The sequence below is a fragment of the Cyprinus carpio genome, chromosome B20, assembly GCF_018340385.1.
Source record: "Cyprinus carpio isolate SPL01 chromosome B20, ASM1834038v1, whole genome shotgun sequence".
Classification (NCBI taxonomy): Eukaryota; Metazoa; Chordata; class Actinopteri; order Cypriniformes; family Cyprinidae; genus Cyprinus; species Cyprinus carpio.
Window position 1 is genome coordinate 1,475,958 of NC_056616.1, and position 27,126 is coordinate 1,503,083.

General features: G+C 35.8%; 1 pseudogene; it reads left to right on the plus strand.

Annotated features, from left to right (window-relative positions):
• LOC109051513 overlaps positions 1–27,126 on the plus strand; it is a 68,110-nt pseudogene continuing 40,984 nt past the window's right edge.

Here is a 27,126-nt window from a genome sequence, read left to right on the forward strand (position 1 = left end):
ATTTTTCTCGCGGAGGCAGGCGCTTCCCTGGACGCGCGTGACGTCACCGAGGATCAACATCCGGGACACCGGGACTGAGTTCATGTGAATGCCTACACACTTCACCGACGGACTGCAGGCGGAGAGCGACAGAGGTGAGTTTCATCTGTGCATGATGTTCGCTTTCGCTTTTAAGTTGGATGCGAGTGTTTTTGGTTCATTGGAAGCAAGCGGAAATTGGATAATTGGTAGTTTTGAAAAAGAAAAATAGTCCAAATATAGTATCATGAGGCAAAACACAGTAAATCATCCCAGCACGAGTGTATTCTGTGCTGTGTTCATATGCATTGGAGCGAGTGCATTTATGCCTCTATTATGTCTGAGGAATGCACTGTCACTGCTGATGGTCAAGGCATCACTGCATCATTTTTAGTCTGATCAAGTGTGTACAACCATTCATTAGGCCCTTACTTTTAGAAATACATAATATTTCCTGCACACTCAGAGCTCATTTACCTTGCAAATGTTGGTGCTGTGCTTGTGTAAGGAATTCAAATGATCAACCCAAAGCAAACTTTCACTTCCAGACACTGTATCGAATTGTATTGTTTTTTATTCTATTTTATTCTTTTGAATGTTCATAAAAGCCCGAATGCATCCATGGACGTTGTTTAGTAGGTCATCTTAACAGTAAATTGCCCCTGCTGTGTCATAAGAAGTTGTAAATGCCCTTTGCTCCTTGGGAACTTTTATATGTTCTGCGTCCCTTAGGTTTGACTGTCACACATCTGTCAGTGTGTATAGAATAGATCATTTGGGAACAGCTAAAAGAAAAAAGATATGTTGTTATGCTCTGGTTGTCCATTATAATGAAAGAAATATGAGAAGGACGCACACAAACAGTGTGTGTGTGTGTGTGTGTGTGAAACGGTCTGACCACAATGACACACCTACAGGTGCGGCTGCCAGGGAGTCATGACTCACTTGCACTTTAAAGACATTTCTGTCATGACAACTCTCGGAGGGTTTGGCATGGTAATATATATGACAGTGTTAATGTATTTGGTCTTGGTGGAATATTAGCAGTTGCAGATCTATTAGCACTAGCAAGTACCCCCATACAGCATACATGAATCACCTCATAGCAGATCTATACAGGTGGAGCTGGGGAAGGTGGAGGGTTTCTGAAGGAAATCCTAAACTACTACACTGCGCTTTGCTTCTTATTTCTGTCTTTGCTACCGTTCGGACTTTCTAGCTTACTGCTCTGCGCTTTGCTTCTTATTTCTGTACTTTTCTCAGATTTTTCTAAGATTTTTACTTCAGCAGATCAGCACAGTGCTCAAACAACAGATTTTTGGCACAAACACTAAAACTAAAAACTCTTTGGGACTAGAATTATACTACAAAAAGAAGACTTTGCCTCCCACTGCCAGCAGCTTACATTCCGGAGACGGGAAAACAACTACCTACATTCAAACAGAATACAAACTTCTACACCTCCTGTTGAATATACTTGTTGCATAAACTGCTGCAAACTTCTACAAAGGATTGTGGTTCTTGAAACAAAGTTACTTGCTGGACTTCCAAACAGGCGGAACACTCAGCAGACCGTCGTCATGGACCCTCTCAGCATACAGCCGGTGAGTCCCATGAATCTTCTGAATCTCAACAGTTTATACCAAGTGTAGAGGAACAAGCCGAAACTGATCGCCACACTAATCGATGGCACAAACAGGGAGCGAGACCCAAAGGAACACAAGACATCAGATTGTCACGAGTTTCTCGTATTGCTGCTGTAGCATCCTCTACCCCAGATTCGACTATTACAAGGCTTGTGAATACTGGTATTCTGCCACCCCCTATACATCTTGAGAACAGATTTGAAGCATTAATGAATGCGGGTGAGGAATCCCCAAATGTGATTAAACATGTATCGGATCAGCCAGCAGCTAACACTGCTACTAACAGGCGCTCAAGGTCGAGCAGACAGCAGCATTCAGCTCAGAGCGCAGCCGAGCCCAGGACTCTGATAGTGGGTGACTCTATTATCAGAAACATCAGTAGCAGGACTACAACAACATGCTGCCTTCCTCAAGCAACGGTTTCTGATGTGAACAAGGAACTTCAGAACATTCTGATGAAGCACAAGTCTGCAAATCGAATCATCATCCATGTGGGGAAGAATGATATTCCTTAATAAGGACTTCAGTGAACTCTTTGAAACACTTCGAAGACTCAAAGTTCAGTCGTTCATCAGTGGACCACTTCCAGCAAGGGGAACAAATATGTTTTCACGGTTGCTTGGGCTGAACACATGGCTACAAAGATCTTGCAATATAAAAGGAGTAAATTTCATCGACAACTTCAATCTGTTCTGGGGCCATAGACAACTGTTTAAACCCGGATGGCCTCCACCCTAACAAACTTGGAGCTAGAGTGCTTAAGGACAATTTCTACTTCTGCTTACGCCATCCTTCAGCAGAGTATGTCAATTCATTCAGCACACACACACCAGGTCCGAGTCATCATGTGGTTGACATATCCCACAAGGACACTGATAACACCATCCAGCCACAACAAGCACTTCTGATTGGACACTATCCCGGCTGAGCCCTGCCCACAGAGCTCCTCACAGACAGACTGTGATGTATCAAAACAGATACAAGACTCAGCACCCAAGGACGACCTTCTGGAAAACAGCCAGGGAAGCCAGGACAACATATCACAGTCACTGGAAACACCAGAGACACAGCCCCTCTCACCGGACACATTATCCCTCTCTCCAGCATCTCCACTTCTGTGCTTCTCACAGAAAATGGAGGAATTGGTGTATGCTGGGACTAAACTCTCTCACTCATTCGCTGCAAGCCCGCAAATATCACCAAAAAAAATGGCGGGCTCCCCAACCACCAAAGCCTGTGGGCCCTGCTCCTGTGAGAGCTCTCCGACCGCTGCCACAACGTCAGGGCCCAAATCCCTCCATCTGCCGTAGGTGAACCAAAAACAACTGATAGCAGCTCTCAGTGATATGTGTCGGGTCCCCGCTATAATAGCAGCAACATTCACAAATGTTTACAGAACAAGCGGGAACCCAGCGTGCCTGTAGCTTTCTATATTTCAGTTTTATCACGTGATAGAAAGTCTAAGGTCTTTTCAAGCTCAAGGGCAAACTCATCGAATCTGCGACCTATAATGCATCAAACTAAGATTGATATAAAGACACAAAGTACTGCCATCAAGTTGGCATTTTTAAACATTCGCTCACTAAAAAATAAATCATTTCTAATCAATGACTTTATAACCACAAACAATCTGGATTTTATGTTTCTAAATGAAACATGGCTAGAAGACAGCTGCAGTGCAACAGTCCTCAATGAAGCAGCCCCTCCTAACTTTACTTTCATGAGTGTCTGCAGGACTGTTAGGAGAGGTGGAGGTGTAGCTGCTCTATTTAAAGATGTCTATCAACGCAAGCAAATGTCATTTGGTCAGTACTTGTCTTTTGAATATCTAGGGATTGTGCTGAAAGGTGCTCCACGCATTCTGTTTATCATTATTTACAGGCCTCCAAAATACTCTCCAGCCTTTGTTGAAGAGGTCACAGAAATGCTATCAATGATTTCCTCAGAGTTTGACTGTTTTACCATTGCAGGGGATTTTAATATTCATATAGATAATGCAGAAAACAAAATTACAAAAGAAATGATAACGGTTCTAAACACTTTTGACCTAATTCAGCATGTGCATGGACCCACACACAAAGGTGGACACACTCTAGATTTAATCATCAGTAGGGGTCTAAACATTTTATCCATTGTTATTAAGGACGTAGCACTATCTGATCACTTCTGTATTTTCTTTGATATATTGATCTCTGCTACCAATGAATCTAGATCTGTCTCTGTCAGAAGGAGATGCATTAACGATAACACTAGTGTGCGGTTTATGGAGGCTATATCTCTAACACCAAGCATTTCTGCAGACTCTGTTGATATTCTCCTTGATTCCTTTAACTCAAAAGTTAAGAATGTTATTGATGATATTGCTCCAATAATAGTCAGTAAGAAAACAAACAGACAGAAATCAGTTTGGAGAAGATCAACAGCAGTTCAGACTATGAAAAGACAATGCAGAAAAGCCGAGCGGATGTGGGCGGAAGACGAAACTTGAAATTCACTATAGCATTTATAAAGACAGCCTTCATGCTTTTAATGAGAAACTAGCCACAGCTAGACAGAATTTCCTTCTCAAACCTTATAAACAGTAACTTAAACAACACTCGTACTCTTTTTTGCCACTGTTGAGAGACTGACAAACCCCCCAAGTCAGACTTCCCAGTGAAATGCTCTCAGTTACCAAATGCAATGAGTTTGCTTCCTTCTTTTCTGAGAAGATCATTAATATCAGGAAGGCAATTAGCACATCCTCAAGTAATGCAGAGGTCAGACAGATCTGGACGCAATATCAAAAAGATACTATGTCTATTTTTGAAGCAATTGATAGCAAAATTTTGGAAGAAATAGTGCAGCACCTAAAATCGTCAACCTGCGATCTTGACACACTTCCCACATCTTTTTTCAAAAGTGTGCTTAACTGTTTAGAAGCAGATCTCTTAGAAGTGGTGAACGCCTCACTTCTTTCTGGGACATTTCCAAACTCCCTGAAAACTGCAGTTGTAAAGCCCCTCCTGAAAAAGAGCAATCTTGATAACACCATTCTGAGCAATTATAGACCAATATCTAATCTTCCTTTTATAGGCAAAATTATAGAAAAGTTAGTTTTTAATCAGCTGAACAAATACTTAAACTCAAATGGATACCTGGACAATTTTCAATCTGGTTTTCGACTGCATCACAGCACAGAGACAGCGCTCATTAAGATAATAAATGATATTCGCTTAAATTCTGACTCTGGCAAAATATCAGTGCTGGTATTGCTAGATCTCAGTGCTGCGTTTGACACTATCAATCATAACATAATACTAGAGAGACTGGAAAACTGGGTCGGGCTTTCTGGGATGGTACTCAAATGGTTCAGGTCATACTTAGAAGGGAGAGGTTATTATGTGAGTCTAGGAGAGCATAAGTCTAATTGGACGTCCATGACATGCGGAGTCCCACAAGGCTCAATTCTGCCACCGCTCTTGTTTAGCCTGTATATGCTCCCACTAAGTCAGATAATGAGAAAGAACCAAATTGCCTATCACAGCTATGCTGATGATACCCAGATTTACCTAGCCTTATCGCCAAATGACTACAGCCCCATTGACTCCCTCTGCCAATGTATTGATGAAATTAATAGTTGGATGTGCCAGAACTTTCTTCAGTTAAACAAGGAAAAAACTGAAGTTATTGCATTTGGAAACAAAGATGAAGTTTTCAAGGTGAATGCATACCTTGACTCAAGGGGACAAAACAACTAAAAATCAAGTCAGGAATCTTGGTGTGATTCTGGAGACAGACCTTAGTTTCAGTAGTCATGTCAAAGCAGTAACTAAATCAGCATACTATCATCTAAAAAAACATTGCAAGAATTAGATGTTTTGTTTCCAGTCAAGACTTAGAGAAACTTGTTCATGCCTTTATCACCAGCAGGGTGGACTATTGTAATGGTCCTCCTCACCGGCGGCTTCCAGTTAAACATTAGACAGCTGCAGCTCATCCAGAACGCTGCTGCCAGGATTCTGACTAGAACCAGAAAATCTGAGCATATCACACCAGTCCTCAGGTCCTTACACTGGCTTCCAGTTACATTTAGGATTGATTTTAAAGTACTTTTACTCGTTTATAAATCACTCAATGACCTAGGACCAAAATATATTGCAGATATGTTCACTGAATATAAACCTAACAGACCACTCAGATCATTAGGATCGAGTCAGTTAGAAATACCAAGGGTTCACACAAAACAAGGGGAGTCCGCCTTTAGTTACTATGCCCGCCCGCAGCTGGAATCAGCTTCCAGAAAGAGATCAGATGTGCTAAAAACATTAGTCACATTTAAATCTAGACTCAAAACTCATCTGTTTAGCTGTGCATTTGTTGAATGAGCAATGTGCGATGTCCGAATTGATTGCACTGTATTTTACATATTCACTATATTCTATGTAAAATCATTTTCTATTTTTAACTGTTTTAAATTCATTTTAAATACGTCAATTTTTAAATCATTTCCATGTTTTAAAATTGCCTGTTTTATGTTTTTAAAATTGCTTGTTTTATTTTTGTTATTATTTTTCTTCATGATTATTTTACCTTCTTTTATGTAAATGTGCACTGGGCTACTTTTTAGTTTCAGCAGCTATCACTGTGTTGTTATGAAGTCAGTCTTTCACACAAAAGCAAGCTGCAACTGCTACAACAAGCACTAGTCATATATTTGAACTGGGACTGCACGATAAATCGCATGCGATTTTTAATGCGCATCCGGTTCTGTACTCAGCGGTAAATCTCCATCACGTGTGTGCTTTCACATGGAGCAGAGCTTACACAGAGCCGTTCTTCACTGAAAAGCTGCGCAAAACCACGTTCATATATGATCATGGTTTTGCGCAGCTTGTCAGTAAACAAAACCGGCTTTACTGACAAGATGCGCATTAAATATCGCATGCGATTTATCGTGCAGCCCTAATTTGAATATTGCACAGCGAGCTCATTGGCTACAGATACAGGAGAGAACCAATCAGCTATGCCATGTGATGATGTCATTAGGTCAGATTGAGTTCGACCTATCGGACTGCGCCATCTAGAGTTTCATGCCAGAACTCTGTATTTCTGTCATTTGTGCCATAATTGAATCTGTAGGCCTGTAATTACCCACAAGTGTACCATTTGTCCAAGGATTATGGGACCTCTGCTACTATGATATTATCTTGTCCTCTGTACTGTTGACATTCATTATTCATCTTTGACAGCATTCAAATATATATGCACTCTAGGTAGAAGATAACCATAGCAACTCCCCATTGGTGGCTGCGGTCATACAGAGTGGTGGCAAATTTTTATGACAAGCTTTTGTATGTCTGTACATCACTGAACACACCTTCACTGATGCCTCAGGGTTAGAACAAACTGAGATTTTTTTTTCCTTTCTTATTTTTTCTTTCGTTTCCCTGCACTGGTTTCTTATGTTTTATGCTAAAGAGTGGATGTGTTGCAAAACTTGTTGGTTGCCTACATAGGCAGCATTTTAAGGCATTATAGATGTACTGCAGACATGTTTTGTCTCTTGGAGATGCACTGAACTTGATTTGGGATACAGATGTAAATATACTTTCCCTAACAACAGTAATTATGACTTTTTATCAAACAATTTTGACAGGTTTATCAGGTTTATCGCAATTCTGAATTCATCTCTCAGAAATATATATAAACTCACAGTAGTGATTTAGCAAGAGGGGAAAAAAGGCTTCTCTTAAAATTGCGAGTATGCAATAAAATCCCAGAATGCATTGTCACAACATAAAAAAAAATTGAAGATGGAAAGGTGAGAGAATAAATAAAAATACAGGCTACCTATTTCGTTCAGTTCATCAAAGTCCCAAGTATTCGAAACAAAAACTAGAGGTTGACCGGTAGTGGATTTTGCCAATACCAATAGCTAGGTTGGACCACACTGGCCGATACCGATTAATTAACCGATAGTTTCTAAAATGGATACTGAACAAAAACTAAAATAGTGCTTTAAAAAATAATAATAAAAATAATAAAAAAACAGTACTGGACCATACTAGCAGTAGTAGTAATAAGAGTAATAATAATAGTAATAGTAAATGTTGAAATTACCACACAACTTATATTAATCTTTATGTTACAAATTGACTTTTATTTTAAAGTGTTACCATTTAATTTCAACAGTCATGCTTAAAGATGCAAATCTTTAAATATATACACAATGGCCATAACCTTACAATTATACCAGCACAATGTATACTCTCACACTTTAACTGCTTCCATTCTTGAACACTTGATGATTATCTAATCAAAATAAAAGAGCAGCTGAGTCTAGGAGAACTCACCGGTATCACACACACTCCGGACGTGTTCAACTCGAGCAGTGGTCTAAAACAGTTTATTTAATCACCAAACGGACACAAGTTTACTTATATAATATATATTTACTTAAATAAGTTTGAAGTTCAGTGTTTAAAAAAACGGAACAAACGTAAAGAGCGATCTATATTATAGCTCTATAAATATAGCATACAGACTTTATTACAGACCCATCTCAGCCGCTCCAGCAATGGATGCAAACCCGGAAAACTATCGGCATGGATTTTTGCCGATAACTGATCGTTCCAGCAATCAAAATATCGGTGCCGATTAATTGCAAAAAAACGATACATCGGTCGACCTCCAACAAAAACTGTATTTTTGAGTGTAGAGTATTTAGTTTGTTAGTCTAGAAATATGCTTACATCTCAGAATTGAGTCTCTAGTAAGTGTAGTGACAGCGGTCCTCTTGTAGAATTGCTGTCTAAATAGGTCACTTATTAGGTTCCCTTTCAGTTGATGACTACAGCCTGCTTAGGCAGCGTCCTAAAACACAGCATTATTAGCTTTTGGAACAAAGCCACTGTTGTGTGAAAAGCTTTGTGTCGTGCTTAAGCAGCCCACCTCACTGTGAAATCACAGCGGCCCAAAATCAGGTTCCACATAATTGTGTAGGAAATATTAAATGTGATCAGACAGGAACTTAAAACTGACGTCGTCATGTCATTTGCTAAGATAATTTGCATGATAAACGTTTATGTGTTCACAGCTTGGGGACTTTTACTGTATGATTAACTGGAACAGGTTGACCTTAGACAGAAATGACAGCAGTGTTTGTGAAGGTCTCGTCAGGCTTTTGTGTGTGTGTGTATGAACAGACCGGTTGCATATGTGACCTTTCTGCTGGGAAACAGGTTTTGGCACTTCAAACTCTTGATGATTAGTAGAACTTAATATTCTATAGTCTATGTAAAGAAATAAAATCATTAACCATTATTTGTCAAAAATATAGCACACTTGTTTTAAGAATATCTTGCCTGTCACGCGTGTATCTTGCGGTGTAGAAACCTCTGCCACTGATTAACTTTTTTACCAGTGCTGTCACACCATGGTCAGGTCTTTTATACTAGTCTGAGAGTTTGACCTGTGATCGCATCGCGGGAAATAGTCAATCTTTAAGCCGGCGTGAAAATCACTGAATATCTCAGCTCAGATTGAACTAATATGGAAGCAGCTAGAAAGTGTAATAATGTTGTGCATTGTGTTGAGTGTAATGAGCTCCACCTGTTCTGTTGTCATTGTGCGTGTTACAGCTGACTGCACCTGGACCAGCCTGCATATATGTGACACCCTACAGTCCTTTGTGTTCAGTCTGACTCTATCACTGCATGTTTAATAATCAAGTACTGAACCTGGTGTGATGTTAATGCAGTTACTGGAAAATCACAAAACCCTATTTGTAAGTTTATTATATTATATTATATTATATTATATTATATTATATTATATTATAAAGTTGTTCTAATATTATTTTAATATATTAATGAAAATTTGTTTTTTTTCTTTACCATTCTTAAAAATATAATATAATGTAATATAATATAATATAATATAATATAATATAATATAATATAATATAATATAATATAATATAATATAATATAATAAATCACAGAACTTTGTGAAAGAGTTATTATATTGTGTCGACATATAGTAGTCAACTTTTGAAGTGGATCAAAAAATTTATCAAAGTTGTCCTAATAAGACAAGAACACATTTTGGTTTTAGGAGAACTTTGATGAAAGGTTTTGATCCACTTCAAATGTTGACTACTGTATATTAAAAGAGTTATATTATATTATACTATACAGTTCAGTTCAGAGGTTAATAGAGTTACTGAAAAATAGGCTAAAAGAGTTTTCTTAACCTTTTTTAGGAGAAAAACACTAAAATGTGTTGTGTTGTGTTATATTATGTTTAAAATAAATCACAAAACTCTTTGGTAACACTTTAATTAAAGCCTTTATGTATAATGCATTATACAAATAGCTATGCCTTGTATAATCGCATGAATAATTGTAAGGTAATACATTATAACACTTATCAAGTAATTGTTACAGTATGCATTTTAAATAGTGGTTGACCGATATGCGTTTTTCAAGGCTGATGCTGATACCGATTATTACAGATCAAGTAGACCGATAACCGATATTTTGAACCGATATAGATGTCTGGTTTAAAAATTAAGAATAACAAGGGCTCTGACAAAAACTGCCTTCCCTGGTGTTGGTTGACTGTAGTACTCCCACACTGCACTTCTTACTCTTGTCTTCCTCTGTGCATCCATCTGCAATAAAGGTAGTATAAAGAGAGAGTTAAAAGTGGGGCCACTGTATGCTTCATGATTAAGCCTATGAATACTGTACAACAGCTAAACAGCTTGGGGAAATGTAAGTATTTGGCTTCAATAATATACGTGTTAGAAATACGTGTAATAGCATAACCTCTCATAATTCCTCATTAGTTCTTTTCTGATGGCTAAAACATAACCTACAATAGTAGAGGTGATTATTCAATTTGATAATCTAATGCACATCAATGGATTAATTTAAACATTACATATAATAAGTGTAAATAATATAATTTCAGTTAGTTTTAATTTACAGTACAGTGCAAATGAAGGCATACATCAATTTAATATATCTTTTAATCAAACAAGAGTCAAACTCTTTATTTTTTGGCAAACGAAAGGGTCTACTATTGAAATTAAAACATGGAAGAAATAGCATATTGTGTGATTATTCTTTTAAACAAAAGTTGTAATAAATGTTGTAGCAGGGGTTAAAGCAAAAAAAATATATATATATTTTGACTGAAAATCTTTCCTCGGCCAAACCCCATTCCACAGCCATACCAGTGTCACACACCCTGTTTAAGAGCAGTGTTTTTCTTCTTGTAATTAGGAGTGCATGTCCTCTTAATTTAAAAAAAAAAAAAAAAAAAAAAAAAAAATATTAAGGAGATCCTTCTGATCAATAATTAAAAATTCTGATCATTTTCATCTGTCAAATTCAAAAAAATATGTTTATAAGTGCCACAAATCAGGATATAGATGGGAGGTTAGTGAGATGACAAGGTTTATTGAACAGAATTCAAATCAAAGAGAGTGGCAGGTGAGAATGACGATAGTGGCAACAGTCCAGAGACAAACATTGATGGAGGATAATGATACTCGGAGGTAGAATATAGAGTCGGGAACCAGGAAACTGGGACGACAACAAGGGAGAACCACAGGAGGATCGTCTGGGTTTCTGGGGGCAGAATAAACACAGGTTAGAGTAGAGAGCGTCTGGGTACTGTTCAGAGTAGTGAACGGTAGACCGGACACCAAAGCACTGTGGTGAGTGTGACTTTATCCTTGTCCTGATTGGTGAGTGCAGGTCCAGGTGATCAGTACTCCGGTGACTGGGATAAAAATCAATTGTCAAAATATCATTAAGGAGTGCTCCTATCAAGATTATTAATCCCTAACAACAATTAGGGGTGCTCCGATCAGATTTTTTGAGGCTGATCACCGATCACAAAAAAGCAGTATCTGCCGATCCCATCACCGATACCGATCTTTTTAAAGCCTTCTTTTTACCATGTAGAATTATTTATAGTGATGATCCAATCAAGATTTTTAGACATTTTTTAGGGCCTGAATTTCATTTTTGAAATGTAATTCCTCTCTTAGGTGACTTTGGTGGGAGGATTTTTTTTTTTTCATTTGAGGGGAGGAGGGGGACATTTTTTCAAAAATATATATTTATCTCACCTAAATGTTTGATCATGCACTGTATTTTTGTTTTTACAGTCATGTAATTGTTGCACAATAGCTTACACATTGCAAGCCTAATTTTGTGAGCTGTATATGAGGTTCACACATACAGTGCATATGTAGTGCATGTGTGCCCCTGATCCATGGCTGTTTACCACAAACACAACATTTATGCATTATTTTGATTTTAAATCCAAACATTGTTACTTAAATGCTTTTTCAACATTGTGATTCTTTTTTTTACACAGTACAGTAATAAAATCTTTCAGCAGTTATTCATTGCTTTTTACATGTGCACACACTTTTATATATTAATTTGCTAAAGCAAAACACATAAACTACTTTTCTTACGTTATCACAAACATTCTAAATTAAAACTTACCATTGACAGAAACAGTCAGCTCTACTGCCTTTTCTTTTGCATTTAAATCATTATTACTAACAATCCTGCGGTTCATAAAGAACTTTAATTAAGAACTTTAAAATTATTGCCTTCTAAAATATCTAAAAGTGCTCTTTTTCCTTTAGATCTAGCCCAAATACCATAGCCTATGTGTTTGCTGTGAAACACAGTAGACTTTAATTAAAGTCACTGATTTTATCACTGAATTAATATTTTGAATCATTCATTCAGTTGATTCATTTAAACGGCCAATCAATAAAGAAACAAAATCAATTTCCTTACTAAATGAATAATCAATCATGAATCACTGACTCACTAGATTTGTTCAAAAACGCACTTTCATTCATGAATGAAACCCCTCTGTGTTTGCTTTTAGAGAAGTGCAGCAACTGAGTTGTTACTTTATTTGGAACTATTTTCGTTGATGAAATAGAGCAAAGTCAAGCAGTACTTGTTTATTGAACTGTTGTATTGAATCAGTATCACATTTGCAAACTCCTTTAATAATTATTAAAATCTGTCACTCTCCTTATCGCGATCTGTGGGCGCACGGAAAATGAGAGCGTGCGAGTGAGTTCTCAAGACACAAAAGCACGTGCAAGTGATACGTTCCTTCATCTGTCAGCGCAGAATCTGTGGGAATGAGTAGAATTATTATAAGTAATTATTATAAATTCAAGTTCAGGAGATATTGTTCATGTATTTATGTCATCATGTAGTTAGACGACAGAAGCTGAAATCACTGCGAGCGTCGCACACTTTTGTATGTGTAGAAAACAAAATCTGTGCCATTTACATACACAGAGACATGCAGAACATGTTGGATTCATATTTAAATAGTATTTTTGCAGCTTAATATTTACAGATAATACTCCATATTGCAACTCTATTTAAGTGTACTGACCTACTTTTGATTAATTCATCCAAACTTTGACAAATTCCATGACATTCTGCGTCAAATAGCGCAATTCAAAATTCATCAAAAGTTATTTTATCGGCGAATCAGTTTTGAAAATGACAGATACTGATAATCATTAAAATGCTTAATATCGGCACCGATAATTGATCAACCCCTAATTTTAAATTTGGTTATAATTATTTACGACAGGATATAGGCCTGATGTATCAAAACACACATTATGAATAACTCTAATGCATTATAGCCTTTAATAATCCTTTATAATGCATTACACATTTGCTTTAAGTAAAGTGTTACCAACTCTTCTTCTAAGATTTATAATTAGTTTGTTGGAGAAATATTATTCAGGCACAATAATGTGTAGCACTACTGTGCAGCTATTGGACAACTGCTGGCAACTGAAATGCCAGCTCTTTTTTAATGTAATAAATTGTAATGTTAGTATAATATTTCAGTTTCCGCCAGCTTTTTGTCAGAAGCAGTTTAACTGTCTTTGTTGACTTTGATGGGATGAGTACTAAACATTTGCTGGACTTCTTTATTGCTAGTGTTTTTGTGCGGTGGACACAGAGTCTTCTCATGATCTCATGCGCTGTGACAGTGAGTTCTCAGTCTCTGCCAGCTCGCTTTCAACAATCAAGATCTGTGTGCAGTGAGGAAGAGTGGGCCTGCAGTGAAATAACTCAAACTCAAACTGCTGCTGAAATGTCTGTTTCAGAGAAGCAGTTTCTTCCCTTGATTTCCCTCTCAGGCCTTGAGACACGTTTTTATCTTTCATCGGAGTCAGTTTGTTTAACTACTGTCAGATTATATGATGATCATGTTAGAATCATGAATAGATGAGTTATTAGTTGTTTTAGATATCCGTCTTGGCTCAGGAGAGAGTGATATGTCATCATTTAAAAATTAAAAACAGATGGTTGAATTTTTTGGTGACACTTTGTAATAATGTAATAACTTTTTTTTTCACTTAAGCTGTATTCATAATTCATGTGGTGTACCATGAATGTAAATTAACTTACAAATTAGGGCTGCGCGATTAATCGAACGCGAACATTATGCACATCAAGTCAGTAAAGCCGTTTCTGTGATTAGTAGTAAATCTCCATCACCTGCTTTCAGGTGGAGCAGCATTTACTACACAGAGCTGAATTACAATCAAAACAAAAAAAAAAAAAACGAAAAAAACACATTATTATGATTATGAAATCAAAGAAATTGTTTGCGATAATGGCAGCTGTTTGCGTAGCTTCTTGTGAACTATGACTCTGTGTTACGTTAGTAAATGTTGCTCCATCTGAGAGCACGTGAAAATACATTTAATAACATGTTTTTACTCCAAACTCACTTCATAACATCAGCCGAGTGTTTGAAATAAATCCTTCTGTGAGATGATGTGGCTTCTTACACAGAATAAGGCACACAACATATTTCATAGTATTCTAAGCAGTGATATAGGCATTGCATTATAAATACTTTATTATATTGAATATTATTATTATTATTAATAACATTATTATTTCTCATAAGAGAACCTGGAGATTTGGTTTGGTCCTCACACTGCATATAGCGTGACCCATTAAATATAACTATAAAAAATTAATTAATAATAGTTATAATATTATTGCACTTTATTTATTTAGTTTTTTTTAAATAAAATAATAAACTAAATAATAATGTGTGATTAATATTTTTTAAAAATAAAAGGTAGGCCTAGTATTAAGTACAATTATTTTATAGTTAACTTAAAAATAAAATGCTACTTTAAGAAGAATCGCTTTATGTATTCCCCAAGTGTAAGTCGCTTTGGATAAAATGTCTAAAAATAAATAAATGAAAGCGTTTTCATCATTTTCAAACTTCAAATCAGTAGGCTTTTATTTTTGTGGGTTGCCGTCAAGTAACTGTGCGTCCACACCGCTGCCATCGAGAGCGTCAAAAATCGCTCTGGCCGCGCTGCCAACAACGCTGTAGAAAGATTTGTGGATGCTCTGACGTAGATCAAATACTTATCTTGTATTTAAAGCGGCCGCAAAGCAAACAAGCTTGTTGATCATGTGCAGACTGACCACAAGGAGGGTAACGTTATAAGTCAACCTCATTAAATATTGTTGTGGACGAAGTATTAAGATCCCTTACCTAATATTGTATAAAGCACTAATACCACACTGTAAAAATACTCTGATACAAGTAAAAGTCCTGCATTGAAAATGTTACTTAAGTAAGTATAATCAGGTATGAACATTACTTAATGTAAGTATAATCAAGGAAATTTGATTTAAAGGTTTAAAAGTGAACTGGGACTATAATACTGTTATTTATGATATCATTAGATTATTATTCCTATAACGTCAATGCACATCAGCAAATCGCCAGGAACACCAACAATCTCAGACACATTGGTCCACGCATCATTTTTTTTTATTTTATGTCCCTGTACGCAAACAGAGACACGTCGTAGATTAATGGGAAACCCACCACAACAATTATCAACCTCTTCTTCATTTTGCTTGGGAACTAATGTGGTTGGAACCAAAGTTTACAGATCTGCGTTCTCTGGAATCCTCTCAAGCGGTGGACTTCTACGTTCCCATTCGTTGCTGCCGAACCGCGTCATAGCTGATTACCATAAAGTTAACCTGATTTCAACTCTCCTCGATGCTCTCAATGACCAAGTCACAATAGCAGCTTCTGTCTAATTGCAATTTCGATTTCATTTCAATTAATCGTGCAGCCCTATTACAAATATTAAAAATAAATAAACTAGTTCTCTCTTGCTGATTCAAGCCGCATTCTAAAAAAAGTCCTAAACAAATGCTCCTTATGCGTTGACATTTGCATATGTAAAATTTACTTTTGCTTGATAACCAAATATCTCTTTCGCAGGTAGTTTACAAATCATGTAGCAGTAGTTTTTGGGGCAAACCATACTTTTCAAATTTTCAAATTCAATTTTTTTGAAATAGTATAAATCAGTTTAAAATGATTTCTGAAGGATCATGTGACTCTGAAGATTGGAGTAACGATGCAGAAAATTCAGCTTTGCTTCACAGCAATCAATTACATTTTACAATGTATACACACAGAAAAGATTACAGTGTTTTACTAAATAGTCTATCAAATATATGCAGCCTTGCTAAGCAACCCTCTATAATGCGAGTAAATCACAGGCATATGTGAGGAAGTGTTCCTGCTGGGTGTTGCTGTCTGGTCTCTGTCTGGATGGTTGATAGGGCAGTGCTGCTTAGTTGCTGGTGCATTTTGGGTGGTGACTAGAGTGAAGTGAAACTGCCAAAGATGTTGATCTTGCACTTGTTTATATAGACCACCATATTTAAAATCATTCACAAGAATGTGCAGTGAATGGCCTCTAAATCATTGAAATGTCATTACAGCGGAGGGCACTGACTTGTTCAAACAGTCTGAGAGACTGAGACGTGTGGCTACACTTCTTCCTCTAGTCCTGAGATCATGTTGCACCTCTCATCCTGAATCAATGGCTCCCTAATCCATTCTAATATTATGACTGACCGCTTGCAGCTTCCTCTAGTCAACAAGGTTTATGATGCATGGAGAAAATTAGGCTTCACATTCATCTTAAAGACAGTTGCTTGGCTGGAACAAGAACCCTGGAGTTTTACAATCTTTGCTCCTGGGAAAAGCAATTCCAGTTTGTTTGTTTGTTTGTTTGTTTGTTTGTGTGCGTTTTACTGAAAAGCTGTGGGAAAATAACATCATGTCAGTGCTGATTGGCTGATGATACCACAAGAACTTCCTTTAGTGGTGTCCCTTGACCGCAGACAGGGACAAAATAAATCAATCTCAAGTTGTTAGATTACCAGTAAATTACCAATAATGTGTTCTGTTTGAATGCAGAACAAGATTACATTTTGACACAGATGACACTTTTACTCCAGTCCACACTCTGTATAGTTTGGTTTGAAGTCATCAGCATCCTTGCCTGTGTGAACAGCTCATTTTTTTGTATTTTTGTATTTACGAGTAATTTTACAGCAATTTACTTATAACACTGTGAAAGGGAAAAATGCAAATGCAACAAAAATAAAACATAATAAAACTACTTATTGACATACATTTAAAGAAAATTTGTGACATCACAATATTATGTAGGCCTATATAAAAATTCTACAGTTACAACATTCTTATGTAACATTCTTACCAGTTATGATTTTGACAGTCCCTGCTTCTACTTTCTGGAAGCAAAGTATGTTTTCATGAATTACGTATGTTTGTTATTCCAGTAATTTATGAGAGAGCAAATTGTGTCTTTGTGAAATTTGTAAATATAGCCTATGAAGAGTTCAGATGCAAAAGCCTCTAAGTACCGTTTGAAATTTTCTTCTAAAATTGTTATTTTTCTTGGTTATTTCACTTTAATAGTAATGAAAAGAATCTATTCATTGCCATTATATTTATTATATATTATATATATATATATATATCATATATTATATATATAATATATATATATATAATATTAATATAATATATTATATATATATATATATATATATATATATATATATATATATATATTGTTAATTTATAAAAAAAAAAAAAAAAAAAACCTGCATAAGTATTCTCCTTAACTCAGTACTTAGCTGAAGCACCTTTACAGCATCACATCTTTTTGTGTATGATACAACAAGCTTTGCGCATCAGAATTTGCCAATAATCTGCCATTATTCACCTCACTTGTTCACCTCTCAAGCTTTGTCAGGTTGGATGGGGGCAGATGCACATTTTCGGGTTTGTCCAGAAATATTTGATTGAGTTCAGGCTCAGGCTGTGGCTGGGCCACTCAAGGATATTCAAGGATATTGTTGTTGCTCTTGCTGTGTGCTTAGGGTCATTGTCCTGTTGGAAAGTAAACCTTCTGCCCAGTCTACAGTTCTGAATGCTCTGGACTGGATTTTCATTAAGGCTATCTGTATATTTTGGTGCATTGAGTTTTTTTTCTACTCTGATGAGTCTCTCAGTCCCTGCCGCTGAAAAACAGCCCCACAGCATTTGGCTGCTACCAGCACACTTTACTTTTGGGATGGTATTCTGCAGGTGATGAGCAGAGCTGGTTTCCTTCAAACATGATGCTTGGAGTCTGAGGGTTCTTTAGGTGTTTTTTTCCAAATTCCAAGTGTGTTTTCATGTGTCTTCACTGAGGAGAAGATTGAGTTTGGCCACACCGACATAAAGCCCAGATCAGTCGAGTGCGGCAGTGATGTTTGTCCTTCTGTAGGTTTCTCATGGAGCTCAACTAGAGTGACCGTCAGCTTCTTGGTCACCAGTCTAGACAAGGCCCTTCTCCATCAAATGCTCAGTTTGGCCAGGAGGCGAGCTCTAGGAAGAGCTCTTTTTTTCATAAGACTTCCACCATTAATAATAAAGAATACTACAATACTCTGAAAACCTTCAGAAAAAGAATAATTTCTTAACAACTCTTCCCCCAATGTGTGTCTTGACATAAACCTGTCTCTGAGCTCTACAGGCAGTTCTTTTGACCTCAGGGCTTGGTTTTTGCTCTGATCTGCATTATAAGCTAATGTGAACTGCAAATTGTATGTGAGGATATCGTCACGTTCTCGCGAGACCATATATATATATAACTATAAATATAAATAAAAGGGATGTGATGAGATCCGATGTGTCCAGCAAGATCTAATATATAATTCATGCTTGTTGTTATGCACACATTTAAATATAGCTCCAATATATGGCGATTAGGTTTGCTTTTACTGGAATTACAGCTCAAGTCGATGCCATTTATCAGTAGATAGTGGAGAAGACCTTCTTTACTGGTCATTTATTTATAAATATATTAAAGTGTTGTTATTATTATTATTTACAGTGCGTATCACACAAAAAAAACCTTCACAAACAAAAAAAACGAACCTAATAACAAAACAATCAGATCAGATTCATCCAAAAAAAAACTACTTAATAAAACACTCATAAGATCTGGTGGGGCCGGTTGCATAAACTGCTTAGACTAGTCTTAAAAAGTTAGTAATGTATTTTTTTTTTCTAGACTGGTCATAACTTTTTAAAATCAGTTACAAAAAGGTAGACTGCTCTAATTTGAACTGAAAAGTTAGACTGGATAGACACACTTAGTCTTAACATATTGACTATGCTTATGCAACGGGGTGCCGCTTTGTGTGTACTGTGTAGTTTGGATGTACACATATTACGATGCAGTCTTTGAGTCATTGATGTTTTGAGTCAATCCACAGAGATTGTTGACAAAATAGCATATATTACAATGTGTAAATTATAGAAAATAGACTCCAGTCAGACAATGTCATGCTATTTGTTTGTGTCCACAGTGTTCATTTTAGTGAGTTTCTGTACCTCACAGTTCATGGTGGAGACGTGCTATCAATTTTAAGATATGCTCGGTTGTTTTTATTGTTTTATAGAAGTCAAAATCTGTTACAGTCATCTATCAGGGTCAGTTTGATTAGGACTTTCATTTTGTAGCAACAGAATGAAATAAATGTTCTTAAAAGATTTTTTAAAGTATGTCAGGTTATAATTTTGTGTAATTTCTGGCATTTGGTATAGGCTTTTCAAAGTTGTGAACAAGTTTGTGAATGAAAATGAGTAAACCCACACATGTAATGTCATCGACCCACGTGTCGAATAGCGAGTACATTGAACAGCGTTTTTGTCGGGTTAGTTGTTTATTCTTATGAGAATCATTGACATAAAGTTATTTTTTGTGTATAACTCTAATATTCAAAAATACTTTTAAAATACAATTTATGCAGTGACATGACAGCTGTTTTCATATGTTTAAAAAAGCCACATTAAAAGAATTAAATTAGAAATAAAATCAAAGTTGTGCACTACATAGTTGTGTGAGTATGTGTATATTGCATATATATATATATATATAGGATATAATATATATATATCATATATATATATATATATATATATATATATACAGCATACAGACATACATACATACATACAGCGGGTAAAATAAGTATTGAACACGCCAACATTTTTCCCAGTTATTGCTAAAGGCGCTGTAGACATGAAGTTTTCATTTTCAATTTATTTGTTTTGTTTTCTTTGTATGTATGGATTACTGGGGTATTACTTAAGTCAACAGCACCTTTAGAAATATATACCTAATATATACCTTAAACGTATTTATTTATTTAATGTATTTTCATTTAGTTTAACTTGAAGTACTAAAATAACTAAAACTACACTGGTAAAGTAAGACTGGTATACTTGGATATGTTATTATATTTTGTTATTATTTGAAATGAACATGAGCACATTCTTAAGAAACTGGCACATGTGTGTTAAACTAGATTTTTCACTAATCTTTATCATGGGCATTTTTAAATGTCATTGACCCATAAATGGAAATGATTACACAGCAACACGAGACCAGGAAGAAATGATGGGTTCAGTTTGCACAGATCAGTTGTACTCAATAAATTTTACAACACTGACAATAAGTTACTTTGTGAACTTTGGCCTTTTTTTTTTGTAGTTGAAATGACACGGAGAGTGGATGTTATTGAAGGTGGCTCTGAAAGTGCATGAGGGTGCTGAATACAGTGTGTTGTGGGATGTGAAGTGAGTCCACAGGTACAGGTGGTGGTTGACTTTGTAGTGGTCTTGCTCTGATGTGCCATTCCCCAACCCCGAGGCTGTTTGCACTGCCAGACTGGTTTCAAGAGAAGTGATGGTGGACTTACACAGAAGGCACAATAAACATCAAGTGTCTACTCTGCTCACAGTTTGGCAGCAGGGATCTATTTTCAGGTCCATGTTTTTGACCTGGATTTGGGCTGATACTCTGGGAATGTGACCTACCTGTCCTGGGTGACCTTCTAGTATCTGTTGTCATCATACTTGGCTGAAGAATTCAAACATGGGTAGTTATTGTCTTGTCACACCTAAGGACACACCTAACCTGTATGAATATGACCCAGCTTTCCCACACTGACTTTGCTCAGATCCAGTAGTTGCAATGATTTCTTTTACTTGTCAAACTGTAGTAAGCAAGGCAGCTGAGTTTTATGATGACACATTATGACTTCCAGAGTAGATCAGTTAGCTACTTGAACTGATGGATCATAAATTAAAAATCGAAATGAAAGTTTTGTGGCTTTTAGTCCATGTTTGTTAGCTTTGGTGTTTGTTGTTACAATGTGTCCAAAGTAGTGCTGTTAAAATTAGAGCGTTAGCGCAGGCTATTATTTTTTCCAGTGTAACAGCATAAATAATATCTGTCTTCTTTTTCTTTGACAAGAACTGTGTTTATTTAAACGCAGAATAACTTTATGACCACATCAAACGGGAGTCTTTTCAGAGACGCACTTCACAAACAGAAACAGTACAGGTGACAAGGAACTTCAGTAGAACAACAACTGCAGTCAGATGAGATGTTGTCAGGCCATATTGATGAATGAATTTTCCTGTCCTGTCACTAGGGGGGCTGACGAGATGCCCATTAAAGATCGGCCGATCTTGATCGAAGCACCCCTACCTGTCACTGTGCTCATAGCACATGCTCTTCAATTAAATACACCAATGCGGTGGTGTGCATTGTGTAGCCTGTATCATTTCATATTAAAGCGCGAATCAAACTACGAGCATGAGAGTCAGATCTGCATCATGTTCAGCAATGGCAGCTCTTAAAGTAGTAGCAGCCATATAACCTAATAACCCCGCTGCTGTGACGTCTGTTAATCAAACAACACAAGAAAAAAGAGGAAATCATAACTTTTGTAGCTTTAAGGATTCATATATTTAATTTAGAATGTAGTGTTTGATAACTTTATTCAATGTCTGTATATTTCCTACTTGCTGAAGGGAAAATGTAAATATGACATTTATTATAATGAGTTCATGTGAAGATTGTTTTAAGTTTACTTAAATTAGAAGTTGTTATTTTTTTTAAGTCTGATTAATGTTAAAATTGCTAGCTTTCAATTATACTGTCATGTTGAATGCCTTTAGTCAATGGTTAAATGTTAGGGGGAAAAAACTATTTCCTAGAGACATCAGTAGTATTGGTATCAGTGATACCTGCAGTCAGTCTTGTGATTTGTGATTGATTGACAGATTTGTGTCCATTCTGGAGTCTGAGTTATGCGATATCTCTGTGTTTTGCTCCATTTATCTTTTCCACAGTAGTCGTTAGTATTTCTAATGAAGCCCATCCAAGTACAGTATGTCTAGCTGGCAAGTTATTGAATTCCATCAAACATTTATTTACAATTACACTATGGACATTGTTATGAATCTAAATCTGACTGTTGTGAAATTTGTGGCCATGCTAATGATCATTTTCATTCTACACCAAATCAAATAAATCACCCCTTTGAGATTTGAATTTAGTAGTGCTACATTTTGCCGTTGTATTCACCATATGAATTTTAGAGTAAAGGGTTAGGCTTTGTTTGGATAATTACCACACTTTCAGTTTTGTTGTGTTACTGTGAGATTAAAAACATCAGCAGACAAACCATTTCTTTGAAAGGCCAATTTTATCCAACCTGTTTGAGAAATTAACTAACATTTATGTATTGCATATAATATTTAAATATAAAATTGAAAACAAGTACCATCAGAAACCAGAAAAGTGAAATGCAATTTAATCAAAAACTAGGATAAATTGTATTTAATATTAATATTATTTAATATTTCAGATTTTCCTGCTCTGGGGTTTTTTTATTTTATTTTTGATGAGGCAAAATCAATTGTATGGTACTACAAACACTACATAATTTTTTGAATTAAATTTTGCCAAAAACAAAATAAAAAATCGTTACAATTTCACCACACAAATGTAAATTACAATGTGTAAGTGCATATATACTATTTTTCCTGATATATTTTCATTAAACATTTTGATATTTCTAAATAAGGCAATAAAAAAACATATCAAACATATGAACACACATCCATCAATGCTTCAAGCTAACATTTTCAGTGATTTGTCAGTATTGTAGACCCTAGTCATCCTCTGGCATTTCATGCATTCTGCTTTGTTTCTTCCTCAGCGGTGAAATGGATGATGGAAAGCCGGTGTGGGCGCCCCACCCTGCGGATGGGTTCCAGCTGGGCAGAATTATCGACATCAGTGCCGATAGTCTGACCATTGAACCTCTTAACCAGAGAGGGAAGGTGAGGATAAATGCTGATTTTTGTATCTTTCTATTAATCAAAGAATCATGAAAAATTTACTCAACTGTTTTAAATATTGATAATCAGCAAATCAGCATATTAGAATGATTTCTGAAGGATCATGTGACACTGAAGACTGGAGTAATGATGCTGAAAATTCAGCTTTGATCACATAATCAGTAAATTACATTTTAAATAAATAAATTTAATTTTAAAATATATTCAAATAGAAAGTAGTTATTTTAAATAGTAAAAATATTTCAAAAATGTACTGTTTTTGTTGTACTTTGGATCAAATAAATGCAGGCTTGGTGAACAGAAGAGACTTCTTTAAAACAAACAATAAAAATCTTACTGTTAAAAAGCCTTTGACTGGTAGTGTAGACTGATTATTCTTATAGATTGAAACGAATGTGCTTCAGCCAGGATAAAGAGTATGAAAAGGGCTCTGAGTTGCTGCAGAAAAAAAGAGACAGGCTTATTATTGAAAATGCAAACTGATTCTCAGGAGGCGCTTTAAGAGCGGCAGAAACAGTGGTTCTCCAGTAACCGCTGTAATCAAAACGGCGCTTCGCTCATAAACGCTATTTCATCAGATGACATAAAAATGCCATTGAAACTTTTCTGAAGACAGTCGCTTCCCTTCAGAGATACATTCATATAAAACACCCATGCCACGTTTTGATTTTGAAATGTGCAGTGCTTTAATTTATTCAAAGAAGTCAAACGCCACAAATAAATCAATGTATGAGAAACACTGGTAATGTAATACGAAATATTGGAAATGTGTTTAAATATTATATCACCGTTATTGAAAAAAATGATATCGCGATACATATTGATATTGAATTATTGTCCAGCCCTAATTAGAGATAGACTGATAATTGGTTTGAACAATATTTTTAAACAGACATTTACACAATTAAGTTTGGTCGACCAAAATGACACCAATCAGCAGTGCTGGGTAATTACATGTAATCTGGATCACGTAATCAGATTCCAAATATTAAGTACTTTCAATTATATTATATTATAAAATTCTCATAATAAGATTACAGTTACTTTTTAATGGATTACATGATTACATATTCACACATTGGCAGCAAAAAACTCATAATTTGATCCACTCCAATTCATATTTTTTCCTTTTAAATTTTCCTTTCTGAATGAACCTACCACTTTTATATAGTTTGAGAATCCCTGCTGTAATGGAATGTTCAATGCATTTCATGATGCTGATAACAAACAATGAAATATATATTGTTTCTCTTTGTTTATTAATATAGTTTACAAAAATCCCATTCAAATCTATGTGATAAATGAGTTAGGACAAAAGTAATCTAAAGTAATAAAAAAGTAGTAATACTACATTACCTAATATGTGTAATCCAGGTTATGGTACGCATTATGTTCTAACCATGAAATATTTTTTTAAATAAGTTTTTATTACATGAAATAGGTTAAATTATACAAATCCAAAAAAAAAATGTAAAACATTTTTTTGGGGGGGGTATTTAGGAAAACGTTGCCATGTGGCAACAGTGTACCACAATGGAAAATGACCAAAAAAGTAGTTTTTCTATTAAACTATGATTATCTTTTCTATTTAAATTGACATTTCTTTTAGATATTGATAGATTTTTATACTTGGAACTCATGCAAACCAAAAGTAAGTAGGGTTCCTATCATTTAACCTTCAAAATAGTACTTAAAAGTATTATAATAATGCTTGCAAACGGACAAAAAAAATTCGCTTTTGTACCCATATATTCATATCAAATTCATCAACTTTTTATTGTTTACATCCACAAAGATTCCAACAACAAAAACAAGTCTTTTTGAAAGTATTTTATACAAGTTAAGTAAATGTTTGGTAGCATGGAACATGCACTAATACCATGTAGAACATGAAAACATAAAATTCAGGTATTACGATAGGGGGCTCCCTGAAGTAAAGTGAAAAGTTAAAGTTGTGACATTTGCCAAGTATGGTAACCCATACTCGGAATTGGTGCTCTGCATTTAACCCATCCAAGTGCACACACACAGCAGTGAGCAGTGAATACACCGTGAACACACACCCGGAGCAGTGGGCAGCTGGGGGTTCAGTGCCTTGCTCAAGGGCACTTCAGCCATGGGTATTGAGGGTGGAAGAGAGCGCTGTTCATTCACTCTCCACCCACCGACAACTCCTACCAGCTCCGAGACTCAAACCGGTGACCTTTGGGTAACTAGTCCAACACTCTGACTTTTAGGCCACAGCTGCCCCTCAGTGTGGGTTTTCCCAGTCCATCACTGTGCACATGTCTCAGTCCAACTCAAGTCACATTTCATGACATCCCATGAAACTGCAAAAAGCAGTTCCTTTCAGCTGTGATGCAAAGGTGCAAGTCACATTTGCTGCACTTCATGCGGACGATCCCCCTTCAGCCAGGGTATTTGCACTTCCCTTTATTCTCCATGACAGGCCAACTCTGCACTCTTCCTATTGCCCTTTCCATAAAATATAGCTGTATTCATTTTCTGAAATGAAGACATAATTTTGTTATTTATACATAAATACAACTATACTACAATAAACACTTCAAATCATTAAATAACTGTGATAATTTTATTGATGGTACTATCTATAAAAAATCCCAATGGGGAAATACATTACTGCAATTCCACTGTGGTACAGTGTTGCCATATGGCAACACACCTATTTTTCCATAGTGGTACAGAGTTGCCATATGGCAACCTTGATATTTTCTTAATTTACAGTAAAACTATGTTAGACAAAATTTATTTATGAATTAAAATATCTAATTTACTTACCAAAGATGTTGCAAAAAAAATCCCCCTTGAGAAAAGATGTTTAGAAATTAAGTTAATAGAGCAATTTCTGGAGCACTTCAACAGGTGTCTTCTGTGTGAGGGTGACAGTGGGAAAAGGAGTTTTGGGAGGACATTTAGTTGTCATGTGACTTAAAAACAGCACATCATTGGCTACCTTAAGGCCTACCCTTTTAATTCCCATAATGTGATATATCGTAGTTTTTTCAGAATAACAAGGAAATGAGTATAAATTAATTGTTGCCATATGGCAACTCCGTACCATAGAGGGTTGGTTAATACAATTTTCATCATGTAATTTGTAATCAGTAATGGACTACACATTGTAAGTACTGTAATTTACCCAGCACTTCCAATCAGTGTCTCTGAAGCCATGTGCTCCAAAAATGAAATTATTAGAATTTTGCTTTTTTAGATAATGACTTTTTTAAATATCTCTTAACTTAACTTAGTCACAATGAAATGGAAGCAGCACCAGACCTTTTCTGATGTACATTTGAGATAAAGAGATTGTCAAGAAAAAAGGTGAGGCTGGGACTTTGTTCTATTAATCTGTTGTTGCCTTTACAATATAGATAAAATAAATAAAAATTTTGTAAAGACTTCAGCAATTCGACATCCAAAAACAGGTGAAAATAAATTTGTGAAAAAATACTTTTTATAATTAAAATGGTATAACTCTAACCCTAAATGAAAACAAGTGATTCTTATCAGTAGTAGTAAGATATTATTTTAGATATTATTAAGATATATTATTAATTAATGGTTTTTTTTTTTGTCTAATGATCAGAAAATAGGTCATAAAACATTTACTGTATTGGTCCATCTCTAGTGTACATGCATAATAAAGTGAAAGTTCTTAGCAAGAAAATAACAAAGCAAGTTACCTTTAGTGTGATAAATTACAGCAGGTTTTAGATCAAACATCTCCCAACTAGACATCCTGTCAAAGCCCTTAGTATGGCCCTGGTCCTTGGCCAGTACTTAAATACACCTTGCA